Source organism: Carcharhinus amblyrhynchos, chromosome 11 (genome assembly GCF_965287045.1).
Source record: "Carcharhinus amblyrhynchos chromosome 11, sCarAmb.v2.hapA, whole genome shotgun sequence".
In the NCBI taxonomy this organism is placed as follows: domain Eukaryota; kingdom Metazoa; phylum Chordata; class Chondrichthyes; order Carcharhiniformes; family Carcharhinidae; genus Carcharhinus; species Carcharhinus amblyrhynchos.
This window is the reverse complement of record NC_137334.1, coordinates 11,905,480-11,931,973: the sequence shown is the minus strand read 5'-3', so window position 1 is coordinate 11,931,973 and position 26,494 is coordinate 11,905,480. Positions and strand designations below refer to the sequence as shown.

Here is a 26,494-nt window from a genome sequence, read left to right as displayed (position 1 = left end):
TAGATTTACATTTACTGTGAAAATCCCCTGGTCACCACACTCCAGTCCCTGTTTGGGTGTATTGAGGGAGAATTTAACGCGGCCAATACACCTAACGTCTTTTGGACTGTACAAGTGAGTAACTAATATACATTTATTTATAACAATCCAAGATTTAAATGGTTGAGTTCTAATGCTAATTCTATTCTTTGGAATCCTTTTACATATATTCATGTAATTAAAAATATGTTTCTTACCTTGTTTAAACAATTTTCTGGAGAATACGAAACACTCAATTTCACGTAGCCCAACTCCAGTCACAGCCTTTCTTCAAAATATCCCGAGAAACAAAAGCAATTGCTGGTATTCCATGCATATTTTGAGTAGCTATTGATTGCATTAAAAAAAAATTGGCAGGCACGTGTGTACCTGAACATATCGCAGTCTGCATTTGTTCAAAAACAGCTGATTCCTGTCCTGACAAGACTGATATATCAACTAAAATGATGTTGAATCAAGCTTGTCTCTGACTGGAGTTTAAATCCACCTTGAGGTATAAAGGGTGGGGTGGTGTGGGGTTGTTGCATTGGGTAGGTAGGGTGATGGGGGTGGGGTGGTGTGAGGTGAGGATGATGCAGAGAGGTTGCCAGCAGCTGACAAATGCATGGCTTCCAAGACAGTGGTGGGAAGGGAGTTTTGGGAAGGTCTCACAAGATACTGGAGTTGTTGATTTGATTTGGTTTATTGCTGTTACATGTGTTAGTACATGGTGAAAAATATTGTTTCATGTGTGCTATACAGACAAAGCATACCATTCATAGAGAAGGAAAGGAGAGTGCAAAATGTAATGTTACAGTCATAGCTAGAGTACAGAGAAAGATCAACTCTCTTATGCTCTGTGACTAAATGTAGAAGGCTAGCCACCCAACCTAACCCTAGGAAACAAAACACTTGCAGCTTTTTTTTGAATGAACAGAAATGCAGCCCTGGAATCTAACTCTGTTCACCAGCTATGGTCTCCATCCTTTTCCATTGGAATGGCCAGTCATTCCAGAGAGGTGCAGGTTAGGTGGATTGGCCATGTTAAATTCCCCCTTAGTGTCAGGGAGATTAGCAGAGAAAATACATTGGGATACGAGATAGGGCTTGGGTGGGATTGTTATTGGTGGGCCGAATGGCCTCTTTCTGCACTTAGTGATTCTATGAACCTTCACAGCATGTTTCCTTGAACAGTACCTTTAACAGTTCCTTTGTCAAATTAATAGAATCATAGAACCCGACAGTACAGAAAGAGGCCCTTCGGCCCATCGAGTCTGCACCGAACACGATCCCACACAGTCCCTACCCCCATATGCCTACATATTATACCACTAATCCCTCTAACCTATGCATCCCTTGACACTAAGGGGCAATTTCTTAGCCTGGCCAATCAACCTAACCAGCACATCTTTGGACTGTGGGAGGAAACCAAGTACCTGGAGGAAACCCACACAGACACGAGGAGAATGTGCAAACTCCACACAGACAGTGACTCGAGCTGGGAATCGAACTCAGGACCCTGGAGCTGTGAAGCAGCAGTGCTAATCACTGTGCTACCGTGCTGCCACGTATGTTTTGACCCAAACCCTAGCTGCTTTGGCGGGTAATTAATTTGGATTCCTAACTGCTGCCCCACAGCACCAGAGACCCAGGTTCGATTCCCAGTTTGGGTCACTGTCTACATCTGCAGAGAAGGTAATACGGTTTCAGTAGACATAGCTAAGCACTGCAGCACACACAGGCTTGCACACTCTCACAAGGCCAATTGGGAGTTTGGCAATGTGAAGTGGAGCTGTAATTACCGAAATGTTTTATGTTCTACGTACCAGATATCCCAGAGTCACGGGATAGCTTGTAAAAAATGATAACTTAATTCCTACAATATCTTGCACAGGGCAACAAGGTGGCGCAGTAGTTAGCACTGCTGTCTCTCAGCGCCATGGACACGGGTTCAGTTCCCAGCTTGGGTCACTGTCTGTGCGGAGTCTGCACATTCTCCCCATGTCTGCACGTGGGGTTTCCTCCTACAGTCCGAAAGATGTGCTGATTAGTTGCATTAACCCGAACAGGTGCCAGATTGTGGCGACTACAGGAATTTCACAGTAACTTCATTGCAGTGTTAACGTAAGCCTTACTTGTGACTAATAAACTTTTAAAAAAACTTTTAAAGCTTTTTAACTTTAATTCTTTGAGTTTCCATTAAACTGTCTTTTACTTTTACTTTCAAAAGTCTAAAATCCTTCATCTGGTAACTTATTCTTGCCGGTTTATTATACTTCGGGTGGGAAGTTCCGCTCTGCTTAATTTGTTGCTCCAATACCCAAATCTTTTACTTGTGAGCACCACTATTTGACTGTTCTGTTATAGTGAAGAACTTGCCTGGATCAGTATTGGCCTGCCTCCCTCAATCTTGCAAAGTTCAATTCGATCTTCTTCAAAATCTATTTCTGAAAACTAGATTATTAAACCTTTCCTGGAAGAAGGTCAGTTGCGATGTGTTTTAACGTGGCTTGTACCTGGAATTTCCACACAGCCCAGCATTAAATGTAATTTTCACATCAGCCAATTTGTTCCCATTTGTTTTGTAATTGGATATTTTCTATTATAAGATGCAGCGAAGCGTGGAACTGTGAGGTATTAAAAAAAAACTGAATTTAAATTCTTCAGTTTCTTTTTATTCAAAATGTTATTAATTTTGCAGGCAACAAGACTAAGTGAGACTAACTTTTTTTAGGTGGGAGGCAAATAGGAGCTAAATTATATTTTATTGTTTACTTTTTCCGTTGTGTGTCTGCAGAACCAAATGCTTTTGCATCTCAATGCTGCCAGTTGGATTTGTCATGTACATTCAAATCATTTCTTCAGCGCCCACCTCAGTTATAGAAGCACTAGTGAGCAATGATGTGTCACTGCTAAAGAGTGTAGAGGCTCAGGTTGTGTGACATGTTTTTGAGGCACGGGCAGTAACATTTTTGTTTCGTTACCACGGCTGCACCTCAGTGTCGCACGGAGAAAATTATTGCTGTTTGTCGTGTACCAGTGCGCATTTAAATGGATTACTCTTTAAGCGCACTGGCCTCCAAAAGTCTCCCCACTGATGATGTTTCCACAGATGATTATAGAATCCCTACAGTGCAGAAAGGGGCCATTTGGCCCTTCAGGTCTGCACTGACCACAATCCCATCCAAGCCCCATAATCCCATGCATTTACTCTAGCTACCCCGCCCCCTGACATTAAGGGGCATTTTACCTTGGCCAATCCACCTAACCTGCCTACCTTTGGAATGTGGGAGGAAGCCAGAGGAAATGCACAAAGACATAGGGAGAATGTGCAGACTCCACACAGACAGTGACCCAAGCCAGGAATCGAACCCAGGTCCCTGGCACTGCAAGACAGCAGTACTAACCACTGTGTTGCCCAGTGCTCTCAGACCTGCTGAGATTTTCTAGCATTTTCTGTTTTTCTTCCATGGGTCTGTGGTTCAGTTCTGCCACAATATGGTCAGCAATTTTTGAATGCGTTCTAACTACCCACACTGATCAGAATGAGTTTTTCCCAAGCAGGTACAAGACCTTTTATCACCCAATTTGAACACTTTAGCATAATTCAATTACCAGAGAGCTGCTGGATCATCACACAAATGTGAACAAATGCTTTACCCTCAAAGAGGGGTAGGAACTATACTGTAGCAAGAGGATTAAATGATGCCATCGTTTTAGTAGCTTCTACAAAATGTGATAGCATTTTGTCACAAAGTTTTGAATTCAGGAAACATATGGTATTGTATGTTGAATAGCAGATGACCGAGGGGGAGTTTCAGTGTGATGAGGGCTGGTAAATTTAGTTGGCTAGCAGTGGTGTGAGTTTTAGTTAACACATCACGATGGAGCTCTCCTTGAATGGCTCTTCCCTCCTGAGTATTTTCTATTGAACTGACATTTCGTGTACATCTGCAGAAATGGTAATACAGTTGCTGCAGACATGGCTAAGCACTGCAGCACACACAGGCTTGCACACTCTCACAAGGCCATTTGGGAGTTTGACAACGTGAAGTGGAGCTGTAATTACTGAGATGTTTTGTTCTGTGTACCAAATATCCCGGAGTTATAGGATAACATTGTTTGAAAAAAAGAACTTAATCTCTACGGTATCTTGCACTGGGCAACATGGTGGCGCAGTGGTTAACACTGCTGCCTCACAGCAGCAGGGACCTGGGTTCAATTCCAGCCTTGGGTGACTGCCTGTATGGAGTTTGCATGTTCTCCCCGTATCTGCATGGGTTTCCTCCGGATGCTCCGGTTTCCTCCCATAAAAAGATGTGCAGGTTCGAATAACTGGCTAATACAAATATGAATAATTGGCTATGCTAAATTGCCCTTAGTGTCCGAGCGTACGTAGGCTAGGGGCATTAATGAGGTAAATATGTGGGATTACGGAGTTAGGCCTAGGAGTAGGTGCAGACTTCATGGGCTAAATGGCCTCCTCTGATTCTGTGATCTCAGGATTACTTTAAGTGCTTAAAACCAATGAAGTATGTTTGAAATGTTATCAACTATTGCAATGCAGGAAACATGAGAGCAATGTTCCCCAATCCGCAGTGAGATAATGACCAGATAATCTCTTTCAGTGATGTTGGTTAAGGGATAAACGTTGACCAGGACACAGCTCTGTGGGATCTTGGGCATACATCCGAGAAGCTAGACGGGGCTTATCCGATTAAAAATTTGACAGTTCTGTTTTTCAGGTGTGGGGATTGCAAAGCTTGATTATTGCGTGTTTGTTTGGGGTGATGGAGGCAGAAAACATCATGCTGCATGATTGCGGCATGCAGCCCAGTGCTCAACATGCAACTGGCTGGTTGCATGTGTGGGAGTAGCTAGCATGTGTCTTCCAGCCTGCACGGTGTAAAAAAACAGTCTGCCCCTCTAGAAGAGGTGGTGCACTCATGCTGCAGTAGCTGCTTGAATTACCTAAAAATATTTCGGGGAAAAATAGAAGGCAACATGTTAAAAGGCTGTTGAGTTTCACTTCTGGGGAGAATGCAAATGGATTTGCAGGATGACATCGAGCAAGTCTGGATCTTGATGCACCAACCTTGGACCACAGTGACAATATTAGAAATTCAGGTCCCTTTAAGAGTAAACCAGTTCACCCTTCAGAGTTAAGAAAGCCCACTAGTGCCTCTACTTTCTCAGGAGACTAAGGAAATTTGGTATGGCCACTACGACTCTCAGCAATTTTTATAGATGCACCGTACAAAGCATTCTTTCGGGTTGTTTGTATCTTGGTATGGCTCCTGCCCTAAGACTGCAAGAAACTACAAAGGATCGTGAATGAAACCCAGTCCAGCACTCAAACCAGCCTCCCGTCCATGATCTGTCTACACTACCCGCTGCCTCGGAAAAGCAGCCAGCAGAATTAAGGACCACACGCACCTTGGACATACTTTCTTCCATTGAGAAAAAGATACAAAAGACCAAGGATTCAAGAACAGCTTCTTCCCTGCTGCCATCAGACTCTTGAATGGACCGACCTCGCACTAAGTTGATCTTTCTTTACACCTTAGCTATGACTGTAACACTACATTCTGCACTCTCTCCTTTCCCTCTCTATGTTCGGTATGCTTTGTCTGTATAGTACATCAGAAACAACATTTTTCACTATCCCAATACATGTGACAAATCAAATCAGAATGCTTGTGGGAACCTGTATTTAAGAGCTGGGTTTTTCCCCACTAGAGAGCTGCTTCTGGAGAGGGAGAGGATCCAGAAGAGAAGAGTGGAAACTGATATTTGTAGAGGACTGCAGTATCAGAATAAAATAGTTGTGAATCAATGTTTTCTGCTGTCTTAATTCAATAACTGGAGGTGAAATAGTGGGTGGACTAGCGGTCCAGATAAAGAGCTTCTCTGATATGGCATTAGAGACCTTAATACAGCAGGTGGAAATAAGGAGAGAGCTCGTGTCTGCAGAAGTCCCGGCGATCTGTGAGGCAGACAGAAAAGGAAATGGGAGCAGGTAGCTGAAGGTCAGTTCACGGCGTTTAGACTCAAGAACCTGGCTGCAGTGCAGCAAAATGTTTGCTGACGTCACAGAGATGGTCAAGGTCAGTGAATCCATCTTCAGTTGCCATTTCCTATCCACTGCACCACCAACTTCACACACGGCTCAATATATCAGCCTCCCATCAGCAATATCTAGCATCCAGAACTTGTGCTGAACATTCAGAATGCTTCATCTCTCCCTTGCAAACTTGTCAATGTTGCTGGCCTCACTAACACATCTCTCAGCTTTCACAAAAATCCAGCTACAAGCACATTTCAACACAGACTGCTGAAGCTTTTCCCATTCTCTTGTAGGATAAGGTGGTGGTCCATGGCAGGGGGCGGGGCGGTGGCAGGCAAATTATTGAGCTGATAATGACAGGTCATTGGAAGTGATGAACACATCCATACTTTGATATGTTCCTGCCTTATGCACCTTCTCAAATCCCATACGCTGCCATTTAAAATGAAATGGAAGCTGTAAATTTACTCAAACCCACCTTCTCCAGGAGAACTGGGGATTGGCAGTCAGTGACTAGTGGGGTTCCACCGGGATCTGTGTTGGGACCTCAACTGTTCACATTATATATTAATGATTTGGACGAAGGAATTGAATGTATTATCTCCAAATTTGCAGATGATAGAAAGTTGGGTGGGAGGGTGCGCTTTGAGGAGGATGCAGAGATGCTTTAGCGTGATTTGGATAGACTGTGTACGTGTGGGCATCTGCATGGCGGATGCAGTATAATGTGGATAAATGTGAAGTTATCCACTTTGGTAGCAATCATAGGAAGATGGATTACTACTTGAATGGGTGTAAATTGAGAGGTGGATACTCAGAGACCTTGGAGTACTTGTGCATCAGTTGCTGAAAGTAAGTGTGCAGGTATAGCAGACAATAAAGAAGGCAAACGGTATGTAGTCCTTCATAGCGAAAGGCTTTGCGTATAGGGATAGGGATGTTTTGCTGCAATTGTATAGGGTGTTGGTAAGGCCACAACTGGAGTATAATGTGCAATTTTGGTGCCCTTATCTGAGAAAGGATGCCTTTGCTAGCGAGGGAGTACAGTGAAGGTTTACAAGGCTGATTCCTAGGATGTAAGGTCTGTCATATGAGGAAAGACTAAGTTGGTTAGGATTATATTCACTGGAGTTTAGAAGAATGAGAGGGGACGCCATAGAAACTTATAAAATTCTAACTGGGTTAGACAGTGTAATTCAGAAAGAATGTTTCCAATGGTGTGGGAGTCATAGTTTGAGGATGAAGGGTAAACCTTTTAGAACTGAGGCGAGGAGAAATTTCTTCACCCAGAGGGTGGTGAATGTGTAGAATTCACTACCACAGAATGTAGCTGAGGGCAAAATGTTGTCTGATTTCACGAAGGAATTTAGATATACCTCTGGGGACTAAGGGATCAAAGGGATATGGCGGGGGCGGGGGGGGGGGGGTGAGGAGGGATCAAGGTATTGAATTCGATGATTAGCCATGTTCAAAATGAATGGTGGAGCTGGCTCAAAGGGAAAGATGGGCTACCCTTGCTTCTCATTTCTTTATTTCTATGTTTCTATGAGCAGCAAATGCTTGGCCTTTGCCAGCAATGCTGTCATCCCATGAAAGAATAGAAGAGACTTGACATGAGGCTTTATGCGGCGCTCTGAGCTCATTCTTTCCAGTGTAGAAGTGGTGACTAACTCTGAGATGCCTTGTGGACCCAGCCATGATGCACTGTCTGGTGGCTGATTTATTTGCTTTCGTTGCAGTTCAAGCAGAGGATGTCTGGCTTCTCAATGCTGTACTGGAAGCTCAGACTGAGGCCTTGTGCCATCCTGTCCAACTTAGTGTCTTACAGGCTCAGATCGCTTACACCTTGGCTGCGGATCCTAGTGCTGAAGGGTGTTTGCAGAGCAGTCCATCAATCTGTCCTCTTAACAGGTTATTAGGGTTACTGAGAGGCACTTCTGCAGGGTCTCTGTGGAGCAATAACCTCCTGTGCGCTCTCAGGATGACAGCATTTGTGCTCCCACCACTGCCATTTTGCCAGTGCACCTGCTGATGTCTCTGTAAGCCAGCCCAGACAGTGTCAGTCCATGCTGAGGTGGTGTGTGTTTTATGGGTGAATAGCCAGTTATTGAATTACAGTGGACGACATTCTGATTTGTAACTGATTTATTGTGATACTGTAGTCCTGTACAACTATCAGGTTCTACTCTTCCCTTTTCGACCCTCTCCCTCTTCAGGAGCAGCTCTCTACTGAGAAAAATCCCAGCTCTTAAATACAGGTTTCAGTGGTATCACACGCTCTCAACTCACTCTGAAGTGTGAACCTGGTTTACCAAAGGGACCTGAATTTCTAACACTGACACTGCAGTCCGAGTCTAGTCCATCAAGGTCCAGAGCAGCTCACTGTCATCCTGCAAGGCTGTGTGCATTCACCCTACCCCAAGTGAAACTCAGCAGCCTTCCAACAGGTACGCTGTAGCCATAGGAGTAGCACTGTGTCGTGTTACACTCTCAGCTAATGTTAACACTGGACAGGTCAAGTCAGATGCCAGAATGAAACCTGGCTTGATAAAGCCTTCCTTTTTTTTTCAGAAACTGGAGGGAAGTTACTGAACAAGTTCACAGGAGTCTGCTGATGGACTTCTAACTCAACAAAGAAAATATTTATTTAACAAAAAGAAATGAGCAATTTAAGACTAGACAAAAGTTGTAAAAAATCTCAATACAAACACAGATGATCATTCAGATATTCACTTCCTTCACTGCAGCAATACCTTACAGGCACATGCATTCAGAAAGATACAACAATTTACAATATCTGTTTTATCCTCTAATATTCAAGGTATTCTTTGATGATGTAACAAGTAAAGGAGATGGGCATCCTTTAGATGTAATGTATCTGGACTTCCAGAAGGCATTTGATAAGGTGCCACAACAGGTTAATATACAGTGTAGGATTCAGGGGGTTGAGTGTTAATGTATTCGTTTGGATAAAGAATTGGAGATAGCTAACCAAAGAAAGCAGAGAGTGGTGATAAATGGGTCTTTTTCTGGTTAGCAAGATGTAACTAGTAGTACAAAGAACAACCCAGCACGGGAAACAGGCCCTTCGGCCCAACAAGCCCGCGCCGCCGCATCACCCTACACCTATTCTACCCTGCGTATCTACAAATAGAACCCCTGACTTAGCCAGATTCAGGGGAGAATAGTGTCAATCTGGTAAAACCAATCAGCCTGAGAGCACATCTTTGGGGTGTGGGAGGAAACCGGAGCGCCCGGAGGAAACCCACACAACCACAGGGAGAATGCACAAACTCCCACAGACACAGGCCCAAATCCATGTATCTGCACAGCTAGCAGTGCTAGTCACCGAGCTGTTGCGGCGCCCGTCTACCGGTCCAGGATCAAGCACACACACCGACACGAAGTACTAGGCTACTCCCGGAACCTCCAGGAGCAGCCCACGCACAACCCACCGTGTGCATGCCCCTCGTTTGACAACGAGGTGGACCTCCACCTGCGGAGTGAAAAGACAAAAATGTTAATCACAAGCCTGCCTTTCCGGTGTCTCCCGAGGTTCTAACCCTTATTCAATAACCCCTACCATAACCCTCCATCCTCGTTTCACTCATGTGCCTATCTAACTGAACCTTAAACGAGTCCAACGTTCCCGCCTCCACCACCCCACTTGGTAGCGCATTCCATACCCCCACTACTCTCTGCGTAAAGAACCTTACTCTCATATCCAAATTATACCTCTCCCCCCTCACCCTTAAATCATGTCCTCTTGTATTCATAACCAATCTAGGGAGCAGTCTCTCACTATTGACCCTGTCTATTCCCTTCAGTATCTTATATACCTCTATCATGTCACCCCTCAATCTCCGTCTTTCCAAAGAGAACAGTCCCAGTTTGTCCAACCTTTCCTCGTAACCCAACCCCTCCATGCCAGGCAACATCCTGGTAAACCTCCTCTGCACCCTTTCCAGAGCCTCCACGTCCTTCCGGTAGTAAGGTGACCAGAACTGGACGCAGTACTCCAAATGCGGTCTAACCAACGTTCTATACAACTGAAGCATTAGACGGCAGCTTTTAAACTCTATACCTCTTCCTATAAAGGCTAGCATTCCATAAGCCTTCCTGACAACTTTCTCCACTTGTGTCACAACCTTCATGGATTTGTGAACCTGCACTCCCAGGTCCCTCTGTGTTTCTATACTCCTAATTTGTCTACCTTTAATCACATAGCTCCTCTCTACATTATTCCTTCCAAAATGCATCACCTCGCATTTGTCAGGATTAAATTCCATCTGCCACCTATCTGCCCAATGCACCAACCTATCTATATCCTGTTGTATCACCTGACAATCCACTTCAGTACCCGCCAACCCTGCCATCTTGGTGTCATCAGCAAACTTGCTGATCACACCACTTACGCTCTCTTCCAAGTCATTTATGTAGACTACAAAGAGGAGAGGTCCCAGTACCGAGCCCTGCGGCACACCACTGGTCACTGGCCTCCAGCTGGACAAATTCCCCTCCACAACTACCCTCTGTCTCCTATTGCCCAGCCAGTTCTCAATCCACCTAGCTACCTGACCCCGTATCCCATGCGCCTTAACCTTTTCTACCACAGGGTTGACTCAGGCCCCAATTATTTATAATCTACATTAATTACTTGGATGCAAGAATAGAGGTACTATAGCCAAGTTTGCAGATGACACTAAAATAGGTGGGAAAGCAAGTTGCAATGAGGAAATAGGAAATTTATAAATGGATATGGATATGTGAGTGGGCCAAAATTTGGCAGATGGAATTTAATATGGATAAGTGTGAGATTATCCATTTTTTCTGGTGGGATGAAAACGCAACTTGTCTAAATGGAGAAAAATTTCAAAATGCTTCAGTGCAGAGGGATCTGGGTGTTCTTGTGCATGAATCAAAGATAATTAATGTGTAGGTACAGCAGGTAATAAGGAAGGCAAATTGAATTTTGGCATTTGCTGCTAATGGAATAGAGTATAAAAGTAGGGAAGTGCTGTTGCAACTAGGGCATTGGTGAGAGCATATTTGGAGTACTGCACCGGAACACTAAATAAATTTGAAGAAGTGATAGGTTTTTAATTAGTAGCAGGATGAGGGGTTAGGAAAGTGGGCAGGAAGATGGAGAATGAGGCTGGGATGAGGTCAACCTTGATTGTATTGAATGCCGGAGCAGGTTGAATTCCTTACCCCTTCTGGTCTTATATAGTAGTAAATATGAGATGTATGTGATTTGGGCAATCTGCGGTCAGGTGCACACACTGCAAAGGAAATGACAGATGTGACCAAAGCAGATTCTGTGGATTTTTCAGCACCTAGATATTGGTCGTCGTGAGCCAACCAGTCTCTCTAAAACCTTGTCGTTTTTACAAAGGTTTCCAATTCTCCACGTTTGGAGGTCCTGCCTTGGAATTCTCTCCAGATGTTGATAAACATGGATGGCTTTAACAAGCATCCACTCCCAGGGTCCAAGTACACTCGAGCTTCACCTTTCAAGCACTAATCTTGGGCTAGTCAAGCAGAACAACACGGCTGTAAAAGGCCAGCAGTCAGGGCTCACCAGCCTTCAATTGCCTCTTTGGATCTTCAGGGTTTTTCTCAAGCCCACTTCTCTTCAGGTTTGCTCCTTGAAGCTCACTCTTCAACACAAGGCCTACTCTCTGTTCCTTTCTTTCAGCCTGACTTCGGGGACCTCTTTCTGAGTTCTGTCTCTGTTCCTGCCTGAGATTTTTTTCTGTTTAATGGTGCTCTGGACCAGGAGACCAGAGCTGCATTTTGAGCCATTTTACTTCTTTTCTACTGTGCAGGCAGGCAGGGGCAGTACCTGGCCTGAAGACCTAAGAATCCAGAACTGTGCATATGTCGCCATTTCCCAGCCTGCACCACATGCACAAAAGGCATGAGGGTTGATGGGAACTGGAGTTCCTGACTTCCAGCTTCACATTTCAGATAAAAACAATTTAGTTCAGTTTCCTTACAGTAAGAGAGCAGATAAAGGCCCTGCACGACAGGCATTGTGGAATTCAGTTTTGTAAATGTTGGATAAAGTTTTGTTGGGGTGGCTTTTTGGAGGTGTCTTTCATTTCAGGATTTTCATAGCATCATAGAGACCATTTGGCCCATCGAGCCTGCACTGAAAACAGTCCCACCTAGGTCCTGTCTGTAACCCCACATATTTAACCTGCTTGTCCCCCCCGACACTAAAGGGCAATTTAGCATGGCCAATCCACACATCTTTGTATTGTGGGAGGAAATCGGAGCACCCAGAGGAAACCCACACAGACACGGGGAGAATGTGCAAACTCCACACAGACAGTCACCCGAGGCCAGAATTGAACCTGGGTCCCTGGCGCTGCGAGGCACCAGTGCTAGCCATTGTGCCACTGTGCTGCCCTGGCTAAGAGAATGTGATGGATAAAAAGAGAGGGGGTATTGTGAAGATATGGGCATGTTTCTGGAAGAACTGAAGTCAAATCAGTAGCTAGCAGACAGCCCTGCTAGAGGTTTGCAGTCCTCCCTTCTCTCCTCATCCCCTTTTTTTGCTGGACGCCCTCTCAGTCTTTCTGGTCACGTCCTCCTGCCCTGCTGTAGCTCAGGAGGGACTGCAGCAATAGTCCCCATTATTAAAAGCAGGCTGAAAGTTCCTTTTTAGAATTCATTCAAAGGGTGTGGCTAACGCTGGCTGGGCCAGCATTTATTCTCTATCCCTAGTTGCCCTTGAGAAAGTGGTGGTGAGCTGCCTCCTTGAACTGCTGCAGTCCATATGGTGTGAATGTTACTACATGTCAGCCCAAGCCTGGATGTTTCCAGGTCTTGTTGTAGGTTGCTACAGTATTTGAGGAGTTACAAGTAGTATTGAACACTTCTATCATCAGCAAACATCCCCACTTCTGACTTAGGATGATCATTGATGAGCAGCTGAAAGTGAGTGGGTCAAGGATACTACCCTGAGAAACTCTTGTAGTGATGCCCTGGAGCTGAGATGATTGACCTCCTTTGTGCCATGTATGACTCCAACAAGCAAAGGGTTTTACCCTCTGCTTCCCACCAGTTCCAGTTTTACTAGGGTTCCTTGATGCTAAGCTTGGTGAAATACTGCCTTCGTGTCAAGGGCAGTCACTCTCTGGTGATCAGCTCCTTTGTACGTGTTTGAACCAAGGCTGTAATGATGGCCAGAGCTGGGTAACCCTGGCTGAACCGTGGTAAGGCATCAGTGAGTAGATTGGGCTAAGCAAGTGCTGCTTGATAGCACTGTTGATAACCTCTTGCATCACTTTATGGGTGATTGAGAGTAGACTGATTGGGCGATAATTGGCTGGGTTGAATTTTTCCTTTTTCTTGTGTGCAGAACGCACCTGGGCAATTTTCCACAATGTAGACATTAGTGTTTTAGCTGTACTGGAACAGCCTAGATAAGGACTCAGTCTGGAGCACGAGTATTCAGTACCATTGCCGAAATGTTTTCAGGGCCAGTAGCCTTTGCAGTATCTAGCACCTCCAGCCGTTTCTTGATATCACGTGGAGTGAATCAAATTGGCTGAAGACGTGACATTTCTAACACTGGGGTCCTCTGGAGGAGGCCAAGATGGATTATTCACTTGGCACTGCTGGCTGAAGATTATTGAGAATGCATCAACCTTATCTTCTGCACTGATGTGCTGGGCTCCTCCATCATTGAGGATGGCAATATTTGTGGAGCCTCCTTCCCTCTGAGTTGTTTAATTGCCCACCATCACTCGCAACTGGATGTGGCAGGGTTGCAGAGCTTGGATCTGATCTGTTGGTTGTGGAATTGCTTAAATCTGTTATTTGTTGCTGTTTACACAATTAGTCATGTGTTGTAGCTTCATCAGGTTGACACTCGGCCTTGGTGGTTATGGTAGAGTAGGAGATGTGTCAGGCCAGATTGATGGCCCACTGTGCTTCATGGATGCCCAAGTTTTGACTGCTACATCTATTCAAATTCTGGCCTTTTTAACACAGTGCTAGTACCACGCAATGCAATGGAGGTTATCGATGTTTACTTTGTAGCAGTTGGATACAACTTGCTAGGCCTTTCAGAGGGCGTTTTAAGAGTCACATGTCTGGAGTTGCATGTAGGCCAGACCAGGCAAGTGCTATTAGTGAACCAGATGGGTTTTTAACAACAGTTCACAATGGTTTCATGGTCATCATTAGACTTTTAATTTCAGATTTTCCATCAAATCTGCAATGGTGGGATTCAAACCCAGGTCTCCCAGAGCATTATCCTCAGTTTCTGGATTACTAGTCTAGCAACAATACCACTGTGCCACTGACTCCCACGTAAAGTATTCCTTTCAGCGTACAAAGCAGAAACTCGCAGGCCTACAAACGCCACTGGCCTCCTCAAAAAAAAAGTGTAGCACCAATCCCTCCAACTTCAACTTTTGAGAGCTCTTTCAGCAATGCGGGAACAAAAGAAAGACGAATGCAGGTCACCTGTAAGTTCCACAACCATGCTGTTAAACAGAGCTGGTGAGGGGAGATCTCTTGTGTTCACTGTGTATGTTTAGGAGGAAGATAACAGCACCTACAAGATCCAAAATGGCAAGTGGGGCATCAAATCAGTGTTATGCTTATGATTTGCCCGTTTTGCTTCAGACATGGGCATAGCTTGTCAACACTCTAGCCTTTCCAGATGTGGCACACTCCTGGAGCGACCCATCAATCACCAGTTTTGAGACTGTGGGCTCCTGTAGTGCCAATTCCAGTGGTACTATTGATCCCAAATTTGCTGCCAGCACTCCAGTACTGCCCTGGGGTGTCAGTCTAGATGAGCACGTGCGTGTCTTTGGCTTTGAAGCCTCGGCTTGAATCAGAGGTGGAATTGCTACTTTTAAAGTCCTGGCTAATGCCACTTTCTTTTATGAAAAGTGTTCCTCCCATTGATTACGATGTAGAGTAATATCGAACTCTCAGTAGTGTTCGAGATTCAAAATCCTTATGGCCTTACTGCTTGACCCCTGTCTTTACATAGCTGCTGCATTGACAACTTCCTTAGATGTCTCTAGCAGCTGCTTTTTCAGCTCTTGATGGTTCACAGGTTCCTTTTATGCTTTGTCAGTTTATTCCGAGAGTGCAAACAGCCAAACATAATATTGTGAGTTGAGTGCTGAGCTAGTCCCAGAAAGCACAAATGAATATCTAAATGACATTTGAAGATCATGTGAATTCATGTGCTCTGATAACTGACCGAAGTGTGCAGTATCTTTTCATGGGAATGGTGTCCTTTCTATCTGTTTCAATTTAACTTTTTTTTCCGAAAATGCCCCAATGATGTGTATAATCTGCAAAAATATGGTTTCTGTCTGGTAGAACAAGGCCCTGAGAGCATCATAGAATCCCAACAGCGCAGAAGGAGGCCACTTGGCCCAGCGAGTCTGCACAACCACAATCCCTCCCAGGTCCCATTCCTGCAACTCCACATATTTACCCTGATAATCCCCCTGATACTAGGGGCAACTTACCATGGCCAATCCACCTAATCTGCACATCTTTGGACTGTGGGAGAAAACCGGAGCACCCGGAGGAAACCCACGCAGACATGGGGAGAACATGCAGACTCCACACAGACAGTGACCTAAAGCTGGAATTGAACCTGGGTCCCTGACACTGTGAGGCTAATCACTGTGCCACCCCACAATTATAACTAATGCTGCAAAGAGCTTCAGGAAGTTTGGATAGTTTGCTTTATTTTAATCGGCACATGTATTAAGAGTTTGATTATTGTACCATTATCTTGTACCATCTCCATGCTGTTTTTTCCTTTTGCCTGTAAATAAATCTGATTTCATAGTTTCTAACCTGCTCTTGTTAGCCTGGTGATAATTTTGATTGTGGTGGTGATCCCATATATTCTTTACCAGATATTTTACTCTGATCAGGGGTTAGTTATTAAGTCTGCGCAGAGTGAGTAAGAAACCAAGTCTAATTTTGTAAAGGGCCTGAAGCACTTGTGGAACAGTGTGTTGGTAGGTGTGGTAAGTCGGTAGATACCATTTGAGTGTCTTCCTTGTGTTTCTTCTGCTGCTTCGATGTGTTGCCCTCAGTCATCTGATTGGTTTGGTTATGTCAGACACATTGGGCTCCATTATGTAAGTGGATGTGTTTAGAAAGAGTTAAATTTAATCTCTCCTGCCCCTTCAGCTGAAGGTATTTCTTTTCTCCTTGTGGCAGGCATTTTGTTAGTTTCTTGTCCTTGTATTGTTTCTTGCGTGCCATACAGACAAAGTGTACCATTCATAGAGAAGGAAAGGAGAGAGTGCAGAATGTAGTGTTATGGTTATAGCTCGGGTGTAGAGAAAGATCAACTCAGTGCAAGGTAGGTCTATTCAAAAGTCTGACAGCAGCAGGGGAAAGGCTGTTCTTGAGTCAGTTGGTACGTGACCTCAGACTTTTGTATCTTCCCGATGGAAGAAGGTGGAAGAGTATGTGTGGGGCCCTTAGTTATGCTGGCTGCTTTGCCGAGACAGTGCCAAGTGTAGACAGAGTCAATGGATAGGAAGCTGGTTTGTGTGATGGATTGGGCTGTGTTCACAGCCCTTTGTAGTTTCTTGCAGTCTTGTCATTTTCTACAGCTGAAGAATGGTGGAAGCTAAGAGCCCTGTGAATATTGCAAATCTTTCTCAGGTTGCTGGGGGTTGGGGCAGCGGAGTGCTGCTTTGTCAGGAAAACAAATTTGAGCTAAAATAAAAGCTGGTCTGGCTTATAATACTCCAGGGAAGCTCTCGGGTAGCGGCGTGAATCAAGATAATTCGCATTGTCACTTAGTCACTGAGCAATTGCACAGAATCAATGGTACAGCCGCAGAACAGTTTATCATTTTATTTTTAACGAGTTTGCCACAGACCTTTTCTACATGTGGAACTCGGCTTCTGTCATTTTCATTTGATCCCATTTTGATGCTTTTGAACTAGCAGAAATTGCACACCACAGGATTGGGTCTTTGCCAGAACTTGATTGCAGGCTAAGATTTGATTTTTCACCCTATTCCTTTTCACACACCGCGCTCACCTGAGGAACACGCAGTAGTTTTCCACAGCCAATTGCATTGTGACAGTGAAATGCAAATGTGTCCCACTCCACTTATTGTTCAGAACAGACGCTGCACAAATCTTTTGCATCTCTTTACAGAGTTACAGAGGGAACAAGTATGTCATTAGTGATAACTTGTCTAGTTATCAAGGTGATTTTCATTGTTACTCTGCTATTCTTTTCTCTTGTTGTTGCTGACTTTGTGCACTTTTTCGGTGAAGGAAACAAATTATGATGGGTTTGAGCAAAGTAATTTAAGTTTGAACAATTGATGTACTCTAAGCTCCATTTTGACAGTCAATTCTTTTTTAGTCCCATGGCGCTGCAGACTCTCAAAAGATGAAAATAAAAAGCCACAATATTGACATCTCATTGAAATGCCAAAATCTTGATTTTATTCATTGCTTTAAACTTGGGGGTTCCAACATGCCATGCTACCATGGAATCTCATTTGATTTACTGTCACATGTATCAGTATACAGTGAAAAATATTGTTTCTTGCACTGCACAGACAAAGCATATTGATCACAGAGAAGGAAAGGAGAGGCTGTAGAATGTAGTTTTTACAGTTATACCTAGGGTGTAGAGAAAGATCCACTTAATATAAGGTAGATCCATTCAAAAGTCTGATGGCAGCAGGGAAGAAGCTATTTTTGAGTCGGTTGTCCTCAGAATTTTGTATCTTTTTCCTGGCAGGAGGAGGTGGAAGAGAGAATGTGTGGGGTAGATGAGGTTCTTGATTATGCTGGCTGCTTTGCCAAGGCAGCAGGAAGTGTAGACAGAATCAATGGATGGGAGACTGATTTGCATGATGGCCTGGGCTTCGTTCATAACCCTTTGCGGTTTCACGTGGTCTTGGTCTGATCAGGAGCCATACCAATCTGTGATACATCCAGATAGGATGGTTTCTGTGGTGCATCTGTATAAGTTAGTGATAGTCATAGCCGACGTGCCAAATTCCTCTGCATGCTAAGATCTTCTACAGATGTTTAATTTCCTCTCCACAACTTGCTCTGCGACCTATCTTTGTGTCGTCAAATTTACCATTCCATTTGCCTTCTGAACTGATGGCTGCACTTGCATGATTGCTTTCAGTGACTGGTAAACAAAGCACCCAAGGTCTTTTGTATGTCAACATTTCCCAATTTACAATCATTTAAATAATACTCTGCGATTCTTTTTCTCTGTTGCAAGTGGGTAACTTCACACTAATCCACATTTTACTGTCATGCATTTGCCCACTTAATCAACTTGTATAAGTCACTTTGAAGCCTCTTAATAGCCTCTTCACCACTCACATTCGTACCTCGTTTTGTGTCGTCAACAAACTTGGAAATATTCCATCATCCAAATTATTGATGTATATTGTGAATAGCTGGGGCCCAAGCACTGATCCCTGCAGGACCCCACTAGTCACTGCCTGTCACTTAATACCCATTTCTTTCTATTCTCTGTTTCCTGTCTGCTTCTCAATTCTCATTCCATGCCAATATATTACCCCCAATCCCATGTACTTTAATTTTGCACACTAACCTCTTATATGGGACTTTATCAAAAGCTTTCTGAAAATCAAAATACACCAAATCCAGTGGTTCACCCTTAACTGTTCTGCAAGTGACACTCAAAAAGTTCCAGTAGGCTCCCTTTGATTTCCTGGAAATCAAACGTGATTTCCCATTTCATAAATCCCTGTTGACTTTGTCTGATTCTGTTGATATTTTCTCAGTGCCCTGTTAATCACTTCCTTTACAATAGACTAGCATTTTCCCTACTGGTGATATTAGGCAAACCGGCCTATAATTCCCTGCTTTCTCGCACTCTCTTTTGCCAAACAGCAGAGTTAAATTTGCTACACTCCATCTGCGAGTTGAATCTAGAATCTATAGACTTTTGGAAGATGATAACATGTCCACTATTTCCATGACCACCACCTGTAGTTCCCTGGGATGTAGATTATCAGATGCTGGGGATTTATTGGCTTTCAGCCCCATTAATTTCTCCAGCTTTTTTTTCAAGTGATGCTAATTCTCCTCAATTCTCTTTTCTGACTGGACCCCTGGTTCCTTAGCTTTTCTGGAAAGTTATTTGTGTCTTCCTCCACGAAGACAGAACCAGTATAATTGTTTAATGGCTCTGCCGTTTCCTTGTTCTCTATTATAAAATCTTACAGCCCATTTTGGACTGTAAGAGACCTACATTTGTCTTAACTAATCTTTTTTTTATAGACTTAAGGAAGCTTGTACAGTCCTCTTTTATGTTATTTGCAACTTTATTCTCATACTTCATGTTTTCCATCTTAATTTCTTGGTCCTCCTTTGCTGAATCCTGTGCTCCTCCCAACCATCGGGCTTGCTACCTTTTCTAGAAACTTTATATTAGACTCTTCTTACGATCTAATACTATCCCTCAATTATTTCATTCACCAAGGCCGAACCACTTTTCTCTGTGTTTTTGTGCCAGAAAGGAATGTATAGCTATTGTGACGCATGCGTTTGGTGCTATACTTGTTTAGAACCTTTGTGAGATCACACCTGGAGTACTGTGTACCGTTTTGGTCTCCTTAAGAATATATACATTACAAGCAGTTCAGAGAAAGATTCACGTGACTGCTTTCTGGGATGAAAAGGACATGTCGGCTCTGTATCCACTGGAGTTGAGAAGAACGAGTGCTGACCCTGAGGAAACTTGACAGGGTGGAGGCTGAGAGAATGTTCCCCCTTACGGGAGGCATTAGAACTTACGGACATGGTTTAATAACACAGGGTCTGCTCTTTAAGTTGGAGATGCGAATATTTTTCTCAGGCGGTTGTTGGTCTGTGGAATTCTCTTCCCCAGGGGGCACTGGAGGCCTGGTGTTTGAATATTATTTTGATTTGATTTATTGTTGTCACATGTATTAGCACACGGTGTAAAGTATTGTTTCTTGCACGCTATACAGACAGAGCATACTGTTCACAGAGAAGGAAGGGGGAGAATGTAGTGTTACAGTCATGGCTCGGGTATAGAGAAAGATCAACTTACTGCAAGGTAGGACCATCCAAAAGTCTAATGGCAGCAGGGAAGAAGCTGTTCTTAAGTGGGTTGGTACACACCAACTGTGATACATCCAGAAAAAATGCTTTCTATGGTGCATCTGTAAAATTTGGTGAGAGTCGTAGCAGACATGTCAAATTTCCTTAGTTTTCTGAAAAAGTAGAGGCATTGGTGGGCTTTCTTAACTGTAGTCTCGGCATGGGGGGGGGGTCCAGGACATGTTGGTAATCGGGACACCTAAAAACTTGAAGTTCTCAACCATTTCCACTTCGTCCCTATTGATGTATGAAGGGACATGTTCTCTCCTATGCTTTCTGAAGTTGATGACAATCTCCTTTGTTTTGTTGACGTTGAGGGAAGATTATTGTTGCTGCACTAGTTCACTAGATTCTCTACATTATTCCTGTGCTCTGTCTCGATATTGTTTGAGATCTGACCTACCACAGTGGTGTCATCAGCAAACTTGAAAATGAGGCCGATTTAGATTTTTGATTGAGAGAGTCAGGGTTTATGGGGGTAGACAGCAAAGCAGTGTTGAGACCATGATTTATTCAATCATGGCCTTCTGACATGCAGGCTCCAGGGACGGCTTACTCCAAGTCTTGTGTGTTCTCGATGCTTTTTATGTTGGTATCTTGCGCTGGCTGTTGAAAATGTGATGGTAAAAGGTAAAGAAGCAATTTGCGAAATTATTTTTTGAGTGTGACGTTAAACTGAAGCCTCATCTGTTTCAAATGGGCAAAAAAGATCCTGTTTAAAAGAAGAGCAAAGAGTTCTTCTAGTTGCACAGACCAATATCTGGCCCTGAAACCAATGCTACTTTAAAAAAAACAGTATGTGGACAGTTATCTCTGCTATTTGTGGGACGTTTGCTGTGTGCAGATTGACAACATTCACATTACAACAGTGTCTACACCTCAACAGTAAGCTTATTTATTAGTGTCATAAGTAGGCTTACATTAACACTGCAATCATAAAATCCTACAGTGCAGAAGGAAGCCATTTGGCCCATCAAATCTGCACCGACCACAATCCAACCCAGGCCCTATCCCCATAACCCCATGCAGTTACCCGACCTAGTCCCCCTGATGCTAAGAGGTAATTTGGCATGGCCAATCCACCTAACCCACACATCTTTGGTGTGTGGGAGGAAACCGGAGCGCCCAGAGGAAACCCATGCAGGCACAGGTAGAGCGTGCAGACTCTATACAGACAGTGATCCGAGCAGGGAATTGAACTCGGGTCCCTGGCACTGTGAGGCAGCAGTGCTAATCGCTGTGCCACCGTGCCGCCCTTAATAAATTTTCATTTCCTGGCCAGGAAATCAAACCTGGGCCGTGGTGGTGAGAGCACCAAATCCTAACCACTAGTGAAGATCGGGTTGTAACTTTTTTTTTTTGAGTGTGCAATACAGTTGTGAAAGGTGCCTTAGAAATGCGAGTTCTTTGTTCCCTTCTATGGAATAATTGCGTTTATTGCCTTTTCAAATTGAAATGTTGCAGGGGTAAATTGTGCAAAGAGAAAGATGGATATTCCAAAAGGGTTTCCTGCATCTTGGCACAATCACTGATTACTGCCCAGTTAGGGACATTGGGAGAGTGGTTGGATCTGATTGTGATTGATTAAGCAGTTTGTTCGAGATGGCAGTTAAGCACCAATTGCTGTGATGCATCTTGTGTTTGAACACTGTGTGTAAATTTGTGATTAGCTCGGGTATGAGGCAATGTCCAAGAGGATTTAGGGCATGTGAGCACAATTCCCCCGGGCAAGCATGCTTGCCCAGAGGAGAGAAAACGGGAAGGAAATGAATTTGAACTGTAAATAATATTAACGCTACCCTCATTTGAGTTTCTCTCATAGTGGGTGGTTTAATGAAAGCTCAGCTAACAGCTGAATCTAACATTTGGAAGGTTAAGGGTTGATTTGGTCCGATATCAGGAACACATAGGGTTGATAGAAACTATTTCTACTTGTTGGGACTGTGGGAGGGGGGGCGCACACAGTCAAGACATTAGAGGCAGACCCTCGGGAGTGGATTGGCGAAACATTTCTACGCGCAAAGGTTGGCAGAAGTTTGAAACTCCCTTCAGCGAATGGCAATTGATGTGAGATCAGTTGTTGATCATTTTAAACCTGAAATGGATAAATTTGTATTAACCAAAGGTATTGAGGAATACAAGACCATGAAGTTCGGCTGCAGGTTATCCACAATCTCATTGAACAATGGGAACTGGCCTGAGTGGGTTAATGGCCGACTCCTGTTCCTGTCTTCCTAGTTTGATTGTAAGTTGCTGCTAAATGCAGTGCAAAATAAAACAAAACGCCTCCGCTTTGCTTTCTTAGTTGATTGCAAACGGCAGCTTGCTGACAGCTGCTGTTTTTTGTCACCTGAAACTGCTGCAGCAAAAAGGGGTCTGTACAGATCCCAGTTAGATTTCCTAGCTGTGGAAGCGCAGCAGCTGGAATGAGCTAGCTCAGAATGACCAGAGTGAGCTATTTATGCAGCAGCACCAAGCTTAGGCATCTGTGTACCCATGCCATAATTTCTATTATATTCGTGTGCCAGAACAATGAATTGAGTTGAAGGCCCTGCCTTCTGCATTCAGTTCACTGCTTCCATTGTGGTAGCTCCCTGATTGAGTGGAAAGGATAACTTTGTCGGGTTGTAGTTGGACAGAGAAGTGTTGCTTTAATACAGGTGTTGATTTAATTGGACTCCTTTCCTTGTAGGCACGAGTCGCCCAGCAACTGATCTCCTTTCAAACCCCATTGTGAGAAATGACCTGTATCTCGTTTTAATTGGTTAAAAGAAAAAGCGATTCACTTCAGCTGTGCTGATCTCATCTTCGTCTGCTTGAGAGGCTAAGCAGTTCATATTTTTGAAAAGATCTTTTATTTGTGCGTTATTATTTAATGTGCAGAATTACTGTAATTATTCTAAGTAATTAAAGGATTTGTCTGCTCAAAGCCAAGCATTTAGTGCCTGGGACAATGATGATACAAGTTGCCAATTTAAAGCCAGCCTTTCAAGATTGGGCTTTCAGTGTGTAGTTGAACCCCCTTTGTTTGGTGTAAGATGTCATTTGTTGGAAGAGAATTGAATTCAGTAAATCTTTCTGCTAGCCTGCTTCATATTTTTGCCTCCTTACTTTTTGAAATTGAGAGACAAATGAGATTACTTCAATGTATTGAATGTTCGTTTTCTTTACTTTGATAGCAGCAGAATTTTAGGGATGGTTGTAACGTGAACAGTTCATTCTCCATTCTCCCTCACATAAAGCCTTCGAGTGCAGTAATTCTGGGACATAATTATCAGTTTTGAAAATGAAAGGTTGCAGTCTTTCCAATTTGAGTGTTTTTCTTATGTGTGTGCAAGTTATTATGGTTGTAGCGCATTGGCAGCACTTCTCCATGGTTTACTGGACGAGGGTATGTACGACATTTCTAAGGGATGGTGCAGTAATTGCCCCATTCTTCTTCTTGATGTTCCTTTTGTGATACTTTTGTTAAGTTGCATTGTTATTTCATTGATCTGTGATTGTGCACTCCTTAAAATCCTTTGCTGCTTTACCCCATTTAGGCATTTCCCCTCCCCCCCCACCCGCCAAAAGGCTGTATGTGGCCTCCTTATGCAAGGGTGTGAGAGAATAAAAGCTCGCACAAATGTGATGGAGAGAGAATAATTTTTTATACCTTTCAGTTGGGATGAGTTGATACTTCAAGTGCTATTTTCTATTGTCTGTTCTACTTGTGAGGCAAACTCTTAAGCTGGTGAAAGTTTTCTACTGTTGAAGCCATCTAGAATAGGAAAGAACACAATGGGGAGGGTCAAGCAAGCCAAGGAGAGAAAAAGGGGGCAAGGTTTGACACAGACAAAACAAAATACAAACAAACTTCCTTAAAAAAAAGACTAAAATAAATGGCAGTAAAGAGGGTTATTTGCCCTACCATGTTGCAAAATTTCACGCACCACCCACTTAGAAAAAAAGGAAAGACTGAGTGAGGAGTAAGGCTCCAACCAAAATATAGTGACCAACTCTGGAGAGAGTTTAGAGTGAACCTGGGCTGTTTATTGAAACAGTTAGCAAATAAAATTTATTGTCTACTTATTAATGTCACAAGTAAGTTTACATTAACACTGTAATGAAGTTACTGTGAAAATTCCCTAGTTGCCACACTCTGGTGCCTGTTCGGGTACACTGAGGGAGAATTTAGCATGGCCAGTGCACCCTAACCAGCACATCTTTGGAGTGTGGGAGGAAACCCAGGCAGACACAGGTGGCACGGTAGGTTTCCTCCCACTGTCCAAAAGCCATGCTGGCTAGGGTGCATTGGCCATGTTAAATTCACCCTCAGTGTACCCAAACAGGTGCCAGAGTGTGGCGACTGAGGGATTTTCACAGTAACTTCATTGCAGTATTAACGTAAGCCAACTTGTGACTAATAAATAAACTTCCAATGCATGTAGAGCCCGCACAGACAGTAACCCCAGCCAAGAATTGAACCTGGCGCTGTGGGGCAGCAGCGCTAACCACTATGCCACCTGATCAAAGCTCACAAATTGTGAGGCAAATGCTAAATATTCTGTTTTACATAGATACTGGGAAAATTAGCAATCACTCTCTCTAAGACTACATTTGGATCACACAGAATTTATAGAGCCATAGAGGTTTACAGCATGGTAACAGGCCCTTCAGCCCAACTTGTCCATGCCACCTTTATTTTTAAAATGCCTAAACTAATCCCAATTGCCCACATTTGGCCCATATCCCTCTATATCCATCATACCCACGTAACTATCTAAACGCTTTTTAAAAGATAATTTGACTCCACTGTCCTGTTGGTGCATTGTGGAATAGTGCAGATTGTGTTGACGGCTAATTACTGGGTATAATCATAGCCTTCAGATTGCTTTTCAGCTGAGTCTTGCAGCCAAAAGTAATTGAGAGATATAATTTCACTATTTTAAATAATGGAACACTCACTTATTATTCTTAAATGTGGTAAGGAGTATACAGTCCCTAATTTGAATTTTTAAAATCCTGTTTTAAACATGTGGACTTGATTTATGGATTAAGTTCAGCATGAAATAGGTATGGCAGGAGGAACTATTTAACTAAAATGTGGTAAATATATTGAACATGCCTGTGGCATGTGCGGTGGACAAGAAAGCTTAATTAGTTTCAAGAAGCAACGAGATGGATTCTTGCCAACATGTAGAATTCATGCTTATTAAAACATTCAGCAGAAATATACAGTGGATAGACTAGATTTATAGACCTGTGGTTCTTGTTCATATGATGCTATGATACCACTCTTAATAGGTTCACTTACTGTCAATAAAAAGTAAAACAACACACTAGCGTTTTGCATTTTTGTCCTCTCCACTTCGTCAAAAATTGTTTTTAATCCTCCTCCCCTCATCCCTTACCTGGTGAATTTAAAGCTTCAATATTCTTCGGCTGGCACAGTGGTTAGCACTGCTGCCTCACAGCCCCAGGAACCCAGGTTCAATTCCTGGCTTGGGTCACCGTCTGTGCAGAGTCTGCATGTTCTCCCCATGTCTGCGTGGGGTTCCTCCAGGTACTCTGGTTTCTCCCACAGTCCAAAAATATGCAGGTTAGTTGAACTGGCCATTCTAAATTGCCCCTTAGTGTCATGGGACACTAGCCAGGGTAAATGCATGGGTTTATGTGGGATTATGGCCAGTGCAGACTCAGTGGGCTGAACAGCCTCTTTCTGCATTGTAGGATTCTATGAATATTGGCTTAGATCAACATAAAGACAGTTAAATGATCAAGTGGCTGGGTCGATGCAAAGAAAAAAAACTTGGTATTTTTTAACCTCACTGATTTTTGAGTTTTCAAAATTCTTTGGACCTAAGAATGGTCCCAGCAGATTTGAAATTAGTGAATGTAACACCACTATTCAGGAATGGAGGGAGAGAGAAAGCAGGGAACTACAGGGCCAGTTAACCTGGGCCAGTTGTCAGGAAAACGTGGAATTTATTGTTAAGGAATTATTAACAATTCATTTAAAAAATACTAATATGATCAGACAAAGGCAACATGGCTTTATGAGAGCAAAAATCATGTTTGCTAGGTTTATTAAGAATTTTGAGGGTATAACTAGGAAGGTTGGTAAAGGGCAAGCATGGATGTAATGTTCTTGGATTTTCAAAAGACATTTGTTCAGGTGCTATAAAAGGTTAATAAGCATGATGAGATGGAATTGGAGGTAATAGCATAGATGGAGGATTAGTTAATAGGCAGGATAGAGTAGGGATAAGTGAAGCATTTT

The 26,494-nt window shown here is 43.4% G+C and overlaps 1 protein-coding gene across 2 annotated transcripts in view; it reads left to right on the top strand.

Moving 5' to 3' along the window:
* Window positions 1-26,494, top strand: part of LOC145349912 (BRCA1-associated RING domain protein 1-like) — a 194,223-nt gene that overhangs the window by 17,960 nt on the left and 149,769 nt on the right. The gene's annotated exons all lie outside the window — the stretch shown is intronic.